The sequence below is a fragment of the Sander lucioperca genome, chromosome 3, assembly GCF_008315115.2.
Source record: "Sander lucioperca isolate FBNREF2018 chromosome 3, SLUC_FBN_1.2, whole genome shotgun sequence".
Classification (NCBI taxonomy): Eukaryota; Metazoa; Chordata; class Actinopteri; order Perciformes; family Percidae; genus Sander; species Sander lucioperca.
Window position 1 is genome coordinate 17,933,867 of NC_050175.1, and position 9,266 is coordinate 17,943,132.

Below are 9,266 nucleotides of genomic sequence, written 5' to 3' on the forward strand. Positions count from 1 at the left end.
AAAGTAATCAATCTTAAAAATTTAGTACAATATATGGAATATGCTACACCCATATCACATTTATGAAAGCCATGTAGATGTCACTGTATTTAGTCCATTCTGTGCAGTTGACATGTCAATGTAGTTTTATATTCAATACACAAGGTCTCATTCAAAATGTTTCCAAACATGTCACTTTTCAAACATTTCACACCATAGTCACTGATGAGCTATAAACACTTTGAGCTTCCTTGACCCACCACAAAATGTAACAACTTTCTTTCAGATTTATTATTATATATTATTTTAATATAAACACTCCATTTGAATATTATGTCAGATTGCATGCATTAAAATCAATATAAGATTATGACTAATAACTACGAAGGGTGGAGGAAATGTATATTATTTGCTTTGTCTTTGATTAGTGTGAAACATAATACAGTTTTAGGCGGGGAGAGTCACTTTCTTTCTATCCATGATAATGTGACAGCAAGCCACTAGATGGCAACCAATCATAGCCTATGCTCTTACTTTCTCTCGTTATTTCTTACCAGAAGTTGTCTTTTTAGAGCCATAATACCCCCCAAAAAGAAGCAAAGAACACTTTAATTTATATCAACCACCAGGCTCACACTCTGTTCCATAAAAGCTTTTAGCAGGCGCTGAGCTGATGTGTCAGGTGGGTGTGGCAGGCTCATCAACCCTGACATTTAAGTGCAGTAGTGCTCAGAGCAAAAGGGATTGTAGGATATGAGTAGATACAGATGACAAGCCCCCCTGCGAAGATGATTGCAGTGGAGTGACAAGAGGAGACCAAACAACAGATAGAGGAAGGAGAAGGTGTCATGAGGGGAGAGATGAAAGGCAAAAGAAAGAAAAAGAGCTTTGAGAAACAATAACTATACCCAAAAATTACAGCTTTATCAGAATGTATATTATCTTTCATGAAGGACGAACTTCAACATGTATTTTCTCATCTTATTATAAACTCAGTATAATGTCATTTATATTCCATCGCAAGTTAATATAGCGACACTTGTGTAGCTTCAACAAACCATTTAATCTTACCTTGACGTACAATCAAAAGTAGTTCTAGTGTCAGGTTTTGGTCTTCCTTTAAATTAGCACATGCAAGTGAAATTTATTAAAATAATGAGTAGGAAACCTGGTTTGCACCTGGACATCCTTTAACCAGACAACCAGTGTTCAGGTCCGTGTAATACCTAAATAGCCAAAGGGTTGTTGAGCAAGTTACTGAATAATTACCCAGTCTGGAATGGCTGTTTTGTAGCATGACTGGACCACTGACCTTTCTGTAAAGGAAAGAAAGTGAGAAGACATTTAGATTTACAGCATATGGAAGGTGCTCTTCTGCAGAGCACATAACAGTGCTGCTCAATATACAAGACGAAGACCAAACACTACCAGATCAAGTGAAAACTTGCAACATTTTTTTTTGCAGAACTCTGTTGAGTATGTATAGGCAGTTATTCCTGCGAGTAGCTGAAATTCCACATGGAGTTAACCTGTGTACTCCTCAAGCTTCAACTCATCATTTGGAACACATTTCAATTTATATACTACAGGAGAGACAGTAATACTGCCCTCACTGTAGAATATAAAATTACTGCATCCAACGTACAGGAGAAAAGGGAACTATTTAGTGGGTAGAAGAAAACATTGTCCTGGAGGTTATTACAAAGATGGCATGCATCATGTTATATTTTGCAGGACTAAAGACTAAACAGATGATGCTTATTTTTATATCAACAGAGCACTACAAAACTTGGATTCAACAACATTTGCACATGAACAATATTACTGGACTATTATTTTATTTTTTATTTTTCCTGGAACACTTGGACATCACTCAATATTTCAAATAACCAGATAATAAATGGTTTTCAATGTTGCTTCTTAATTAATGAGCAAAGTGATTAGACTAGTGATTAGAAATTAGAGCCATCTCGTGGAAGGCCATCTGCAATTTAACATTTCCTATGAAGGAAATTAAAGCTTCTTAATATTTCACACTCGTGCTGATGTTTCTCCAGTCACACTGGCTACAAAATAAGTAAAGATAAAGATGGATGCAAATAATCCATGAAGAGCAGATTATATTGAATTGGCTTTTACATGTAAATTACAAAGACTCCCTTGTGTATTTGTATCTGTTTCTCTTATGCTCCCCATTCCTTCTCTGTCACAAAACAGAGTTCTGAAGACAAGCGACATACACACACTGACAGGGACGGAGATCCCACCACCTTTGGCACACACACACACACACACATACACGGACACCCTGTGGCACTACAGCTAGACCTGCCACTCGGACGTTCACCGAATCAGACGGACAAATCTCTAACAGACGGCTTCTGACAAAGAGATTATCACCGTGACAGGAGAAGTGTGTGCAGCTGTGGGTGGTGGAGTTTACAGCGGGGGGATGGCGGGGGGCAACTCTTTGCGCATTCACACATTTGGCTCTTCTCTCTCAACATACCAGTGTTCAGAGTCAAAGTCAAACTTACTTCAGTCTCTACAAGATATGTAATTGTCCATCGTATGTATGTGTGTGTCGGAGAGAGAAAAGAGAAACACACATATACAGTAACATTGACATAGACTTATTGTACTGTGTATCAAGCCAAATGGTGATTTACTTATGTGGAAACTGGAGGATGTTGTGAGATCTGAATTAGACATTTGAGACATGCAGGAGGTTACTTAAGCTTCTGCTACCCACTATCCTACTGTACACATGCAGATAAACACCAATTCTGTAAGCATTTTCCTGGATTAGACTGATCTTTCGATGTAGAGTCTATCAGGCAGTTTAGTCCAAGACCATACTTATTCAATGGCTGGGACAACAGCCCTTTGTAGTCTTGTTCTACAATACAGTACTTCACAACTTGCCTCACTAAAAGTCAGTGAATAGCATTTCAACCATTTACATGAATCATGCAGAGTTTCTTGTCTTGTGCTATACTGAAATTGTGCAAAGAGATGTTCAATCCCTATTTATAAAGAAAAATGGCCTAAAAAGTTCCTTAGTAATTAAGTAGTTAACGGCTCTCGCTATGGTTACTTTATTTAGTACAGTAATATCAGACTCATGCAATCACAATGTTGAGACCAACATAAACACTGTTAGCTCTTTATACAGCATCATTTATGAGTGATCAACTTCAACAAATAGCAAGTTGCATGTTGTGTATGACATGCAGCGTATGACACATTCTATACGGGTTGTCAAATTGGTGAATGTGTTTCTCAATTTATGTGTGTTTATTTAGTTGCACCGTTTTGTAAATATTGTCAAAGTGATAAAGATGTTTTCTTTTAAGTTGCAGTGAGCTCTCTCAGCCACCGTATAAGGGTCACAACTGCACACTTTACCCACGCTTGTGGTCCCTGTTTTTTGGGGTCTGTTCCTCAGAATTAGATGACAGAGGACAGACAGTCAAGGGATAAAAACAAGACAGAGAAGACGTTATATATACGTCATGTCTTCACTAACTGTAATCTGTTTCACAGTGACTTTTTCATTCTTACCATTTTAATGTATTATAATACATTACAAATTTGTAAATCTACAAAAACGGATGAGTTCAGAATTATCTTCATTACGTTAGTCATTTAAAATCACAAAATATTTTAGCAAGAATGCCACCAAGATTTGCTCTAATTGCATAAAGGTACCAAGTGGCCACTGTGGATGAAATGGTTGATGGGACACAGTTTGATATTTCCTGGCACAGTTTTCAACAAACTGCAAATTGCCGCAATAATGGTGATATAATCATGTAATCCAAACACAAATACACTCACAAGTCAAAGGTGCCAGTGGAGGATAAGTGAAGCTCTGCAGAAAGTCAATTAATCTTTGCAGTGCTCCCCCTTCCCTCCACCCTGCTTAAAAGCTTCATTTACCTCCTATGGAGAAGAGATAGAAACACCATTAGTGAGATGATGGGAGGACTAGAGAGGGGAAAGGAGAATCTCACAGTTGGATGAGCTGAAACAGTATAGGCCCCCGTCTCCTCAAAAAGTGTGTGTGCGAAAAAAGGCGAGAGCATCTTCTACATGGGTGAGCTCAATTAGGTTCTATCTTGATTATCAAAGGTAGTGGCGTACAACTTTTAAGGCGGAAGTGTGCTTCAACTCCTGGGGGCTGGCTGACCTGCAGAATCAAGCAAGAGTTGGACAGATAACAGTGGAGATATGGCTGACGGGTTTCCTGCTGCAGAGAGGTGCTATGCAAGGCGTACATTAGGGGATAAGACCTCAACCATTATTTCCATATGCAAGCTGATGTCTGTGTGCATCTGTGTGTGTGTGTGTGTGTGTGTGTGTGTGTGTGTGTGTGTGTGTGTGTGTGTGTGTGTCTGTGTGTCGCATGGGACCCCAGCTGGATAAATGATGATCATGTGTGTTTACATGCACGCGTTTGGGTGTGTGAAATGCCAGTGAGCATATAGGCTCTGCTTCACTGAGCTCGGCTGGCTACTAGAGCACAACTGGGGGTCTCTCTATGTGAAAGAGGTCAAAACACAAACACACACACACACACACACACACACACACACACATAGAGGGGCAAAAACACAAATAAGGATGTTTGGCTGAATACTCAAGACTCCAATAATCAAACAGTATGCTAATCAGTGAGTTCCTTTTTTCATGCAGAGACAAACAATCCCCATATGAATGCCCGACTTAGAATAAGTCACACTTGGGATGCTATTGAAATTCATGTCACATAGTACATATCACAATATTGTTGCATTATTTTGTATATTTCTTGACATTTAAATTCAAGCCACCTGAGTTCACCATTTTTTTTAATTATGTAAGTCAAGGTGTAACATGCTTTCTTCTCTCCTCGCTGATCTTAATTACAGTAGGTCTGATCTCAAGGCAGCAGGGTTTCACGTGGGTTAATAAAGTTGCTGCTAAAGGAAGGTCAAGTTGAATCGGTAGGCAGGAACGGATAGCAGTACCCAAAGCTGAAGACGTAAAGGGGTAACTACAGGCGGGAGGCCCAGTCTCCGTCTTCTTAATTACAAGGAGCTTCAAGTGTCGACCCTGAGGACAAGCCAATAACATGCGTAACGTGCCGTTCAATATGTGCTCTATTACATGCTTCGTGCTGCTCAGACTCCTTCAGGGGATAACAGGCCCCGGGCTGACATCAGTATTGTCAAACTTAACAGCACCAAAGACTACCTATGCTTCTCATCATGTGAAAATCTCTACATCTCCTGCCATGTGAATGTGTTTGCGGCTCAATGTGTCTGTGTGCCTGTTCACACTAGTCTAGTGTGTAAACAAATGTTTTGTCCCAGTTAACTAGGTCCCAGTCGGACCAAACCTATTTGGCATTGGTCCGCTGATGCCGGTGTGCACGCGTTTGGGTCGCAGCAATATATAAGCGGGCATATGTATGTGTTGTGAATGTGGCAGCCGGGGGATAGCATGCTGCGGCTGCTGCTGACACTGGGCCTGTCTGCCTGGTGTGCCCCTTTCTGCACCAGTAGAGCTGGCACTGCCTCCTGCCTCTGCCCAGCCGACTCGCAGTGCGCCAGCTGGGAGCTACCAGGAGAGGCCCTGCAGAGAGAGGACGCAGGTCAGCCGTGACAGAGGGATACAGAGAGAGAGAGAGAGAGAGAGAGAGAGAGAGGTGTGGAGTAAAGTGGCAATGTCTAGATACAGAGCAGGGATACAAACATATTGGAAGAGGAAAAGGAGGGCTGCAGTTGCAAGACAACCCCAAAAAATAAGTCCTTATGTTTATGCTTAAAACCTCTGAACACCCACACAGGTGATTTCAGTTATTCTGGCTGATTAGACTCTGCTCATGTTGAAAGTGGGCCAGAGTTTGGATGGGAATTTATTAGATCACAACTATTTTCTACCAATAAGAATGATAAAGCTGTCATTTTTCCTGCCCTTACAGGAGCAACAAAGCTATAAAGAGACTCAGGAAGATGTCAATTAATCAGTCTATGCACACCCAAACAGTCCTGGGACGAGGGGTAACCAGCCAGCTTAACTGAAAACACCTGTGTGGTTGTTCAGGGCCTTTAATGGAAGTACTCCCATTAGGAACTCTTAGATTTGTTATGGTTATTTTTGACATTGCACCTATATTTCAATTTTCAGTGAGGCCTCGTCAGCTGGGCCCCCTGCCTGTTCACACAGGTGCACAAACACACACACACACACACACACACACACACACACACACACACACACACACACACACACACACACACACACACACACACACACACACGTGTGTGTAAACTGTAATTTGTAAAAGACATAAATGAGTTGCTAAAGATGTCAAGATGCATCATTTTGCTCCATTCTGACATTTTCAAAAGATAAAAAATGAGGTAATGTAAGCTCATTTGGTGCTTGGGAACACCTCTGGAGGATTTAGGCACTGTGTTTCTTGGTTTGCTCATCCATGTGTAAATAACACTTTTTGCAATGTACAATGATTAGGGGGAATTAGAGACCTGCTTAAGAAAATCACAGTGTGTGCTCATCCACTAGGAAGTAGGGTTGCTGCAACGTACAAAGTCAGACATTGACACTGGGCTGTGTGACTTTTTCCACATAATGAGTTACATAGTTATTGAAACTAACTTTTAATCATATGTTTTGAAAGTCATGTCTTAAAATTGCCAACTTACTTTTACTTACATCTGCATATGCACTTTTGTAAGAGGAAGCAAGTGTTAAAAAGTTGAACAAACACTGCCAGATGGAGTAGAATCATCAAGCATGGATGGTGTGCCACAATACAGCCACACACAACTTTGTGAAACTAGTAAATTACTCAGAATTTCATTAATACTATCACAAGAGGTATGATCACACGGATCATTTCACATTTATTACATTAGATAAGAACTTCGGTTAGGGTTGCAGTGACAGTATATATATAAGGTAAAGAAAAGGCTTTGCATAAATTGATAAGTGAACAAAGTTGGCCTGAGTCATAGAAAATGTATATTTCCAAACTTTTATTAAATGTCCTTTTCGTGTCAGGTGTCCTCTACAGAATACTTTTAAAGTTGCACATACACAATATTTGCATTTTAGGTGATACAACTAATATCCTGTGTGTCCCTTGTCTTACTGGGCACACTTTACTTGCAGGTAAAGTTTGGTGGAATTGGCGTTCCACCTTTCAAATTATACCACTTGGATATCTTACTTTTGGCCAGTTCTACTGCTAAACTACCTTCAACAACAGCCACACAGGCTTCATCCCACATTCAAAAGTAATATTTCAAGAGTCAAGTAACAAAGTGAACTTCAAAATGAAAGAAGCGATGGAAAAGTTTGCAATTAACTATCAAAGAAGGATTAAAAAAGAAACTGACCAGGAGAGTGTGTAGCTTAATGATCCTGATCTGGATTTAGGCACCAGCACATTTGTCCCTGTGGTCAGTCTACAAATTAATGAGTTTAGCAAGGTGACAGCACAGGCATGTCAAAGGTCTCTGACCCTTTCACTAGATTTGCAGAGGACTACATAAAACAAAATACAGCTGAGGGTGAACATTAAGATGAAGAGTGAACAAGTTAGTGACAGAACAAAGACTATATCATATACTGTATATATATATATATATATATATATATATATATATATATATACACTGTATTCTGATGCCTTTCTACACAGACCTAAGATAGGTACCAAAACATTTTTGAATATAGAATAAAAGTCTCTCAACCATGTCCGATGAGGGGGAAACACTTCTGACTAAGAGGGGAAACTGACAACAAGGATAAGACAAGTTAGGAAGTTATTTTTGGCACAACATATATATGCCAAATACAGTACAAATATGTAACCCAGCTGCCTTAAAGGATAACAGCTGGTTGCGTACACCTCTACCGTCACATCCCTATGTCCTCCTGTAGCTCAAAGCCCAACTGTGCTGGCTTTTGACTTTGCGGAGCTGCAAGACCGTACCTTAAGCATCAGAATCAATGGAGAAGTCATTACACCACTAAAAGCAAAGGCCCTGAACACCATCACCTCTGTTCTCCTTCTATTCCAACCCTCCTGCCCCACCACAGACACTCTCCGAACACCCCACCCTAGCCCATGCCTTCTCCAAAGCGGCCTCTCTCCCGCCCCCTTCTCCATGGGCCCTGGGTCTCTGGATGGGGCAGGCTGGCACAGCTGTGCCGGGAGCCGTGCTGTCACAAGCGGTTAGGGTGACAGCCACTCACACTTCATAATGTCCCTCTCACAGGTCACCGAGCGACAAGCTGGGTCACCTCGCTCCAGCAGGCAGCCCCAGGGGAAGCAGAGTGCCCCCCACCACCACCTCTCCATCAAATCCCCCCAACCCACCCTCCATCCCTTCACCCTCCTATTGCCCAAGAAAATAGAGAGACAGAAGGGGGCAGGTGGAGGGAAGAGGTGCTCTATTGAGCTGGGCTAGGCTACAAGAAGCTCTCCACACCCGAGACAACGCCAGGGTCACGATTAAGGTGGGCACGCCGCTGATAGTTCCTCTGATACAGATGATGCTGGCAGCGTGGGTTAGGGTCAGTGTGAGCTGCTTAGATGGTAATTGTAGACCTCAGAGGAATATGATGATGTGCTGCCACTCTTGATACTGTAGGTCTTTAGGTAATGGTGTGGAATGCAATAAAAAAAACAGTTGTCATACAATTTAGTTGTACAATGAAGCTACATTAACGCTAAATGTGATCAAATGTAATAAAAAGTTGTATTCTTTATACATGAATATAGGAGGAATTCTGTCTTAAAATGGATTTAATTTTCTTGTCATCCTCCATATGGGTGAAGGGATGGTATGAACTTGGTAATGGCCATAGGAGAGCACCATATGCTCCTGATATCTGCCATCCAACTGTCATTAATGTGCATTACCTCTGCACTCAACCACATTGTGAAGTCTAATCTGATAGCAGTACAAGACTGAACAGACAACATTAAAATTCACATTAATGGGCTCAAACTGACCGTCCCTCTAATTAGTTTGCCATTTTCACGTAATGCATAGCTTTTAGGTCATCTATATTAAAACTGTCTATTTGAATATGTCACTTGAATTAAGTGGCTTGCCCCTTAAGTATTCTTATAATATAATAAATATGAAATTGCCTTTAAATGAAATGGTTACCTGTCTTGAAATATGTGAAAATAGTTTGAAAACAAGAGTTTAAACAGGTGTACTGTATATGTGAGAACTGCACAGAAAACCAGGGAACTATAA

General features: G+C 40.8%; 1 long non-coding RNA gene across 2 annotated transcripts in view; it reads right to left on the reverse strand.

Annotated features, from left to right (window-relative positions):
* Positions 1-259: 259 nt before the first annotated feature.
* Positions 260-9,266, reverse strand: part of LOC116060562 — a 14,241-nt gene continuing 5,234 nt past the window's right edge. Inside the window, exons 1-3 of one of the 2 annotated variants that reach the window (XR_004107534.2) lie at positions 3,820-4,871; positions 1,249-1,291; positions 260-759 (exon numbers count right to left, since the gene is read on the reverse strand). This is a non-coding gene — a long non-coding RNA (uncharacterized LOC116060562). Of the gene's footprint in view, positions 760-1,248; positions 1,296-3,819; positions 4,872-9,266 lie in introns of those variants that run through there. The other variant, XR_004896860.1, reaches the window with a different exon arrangement.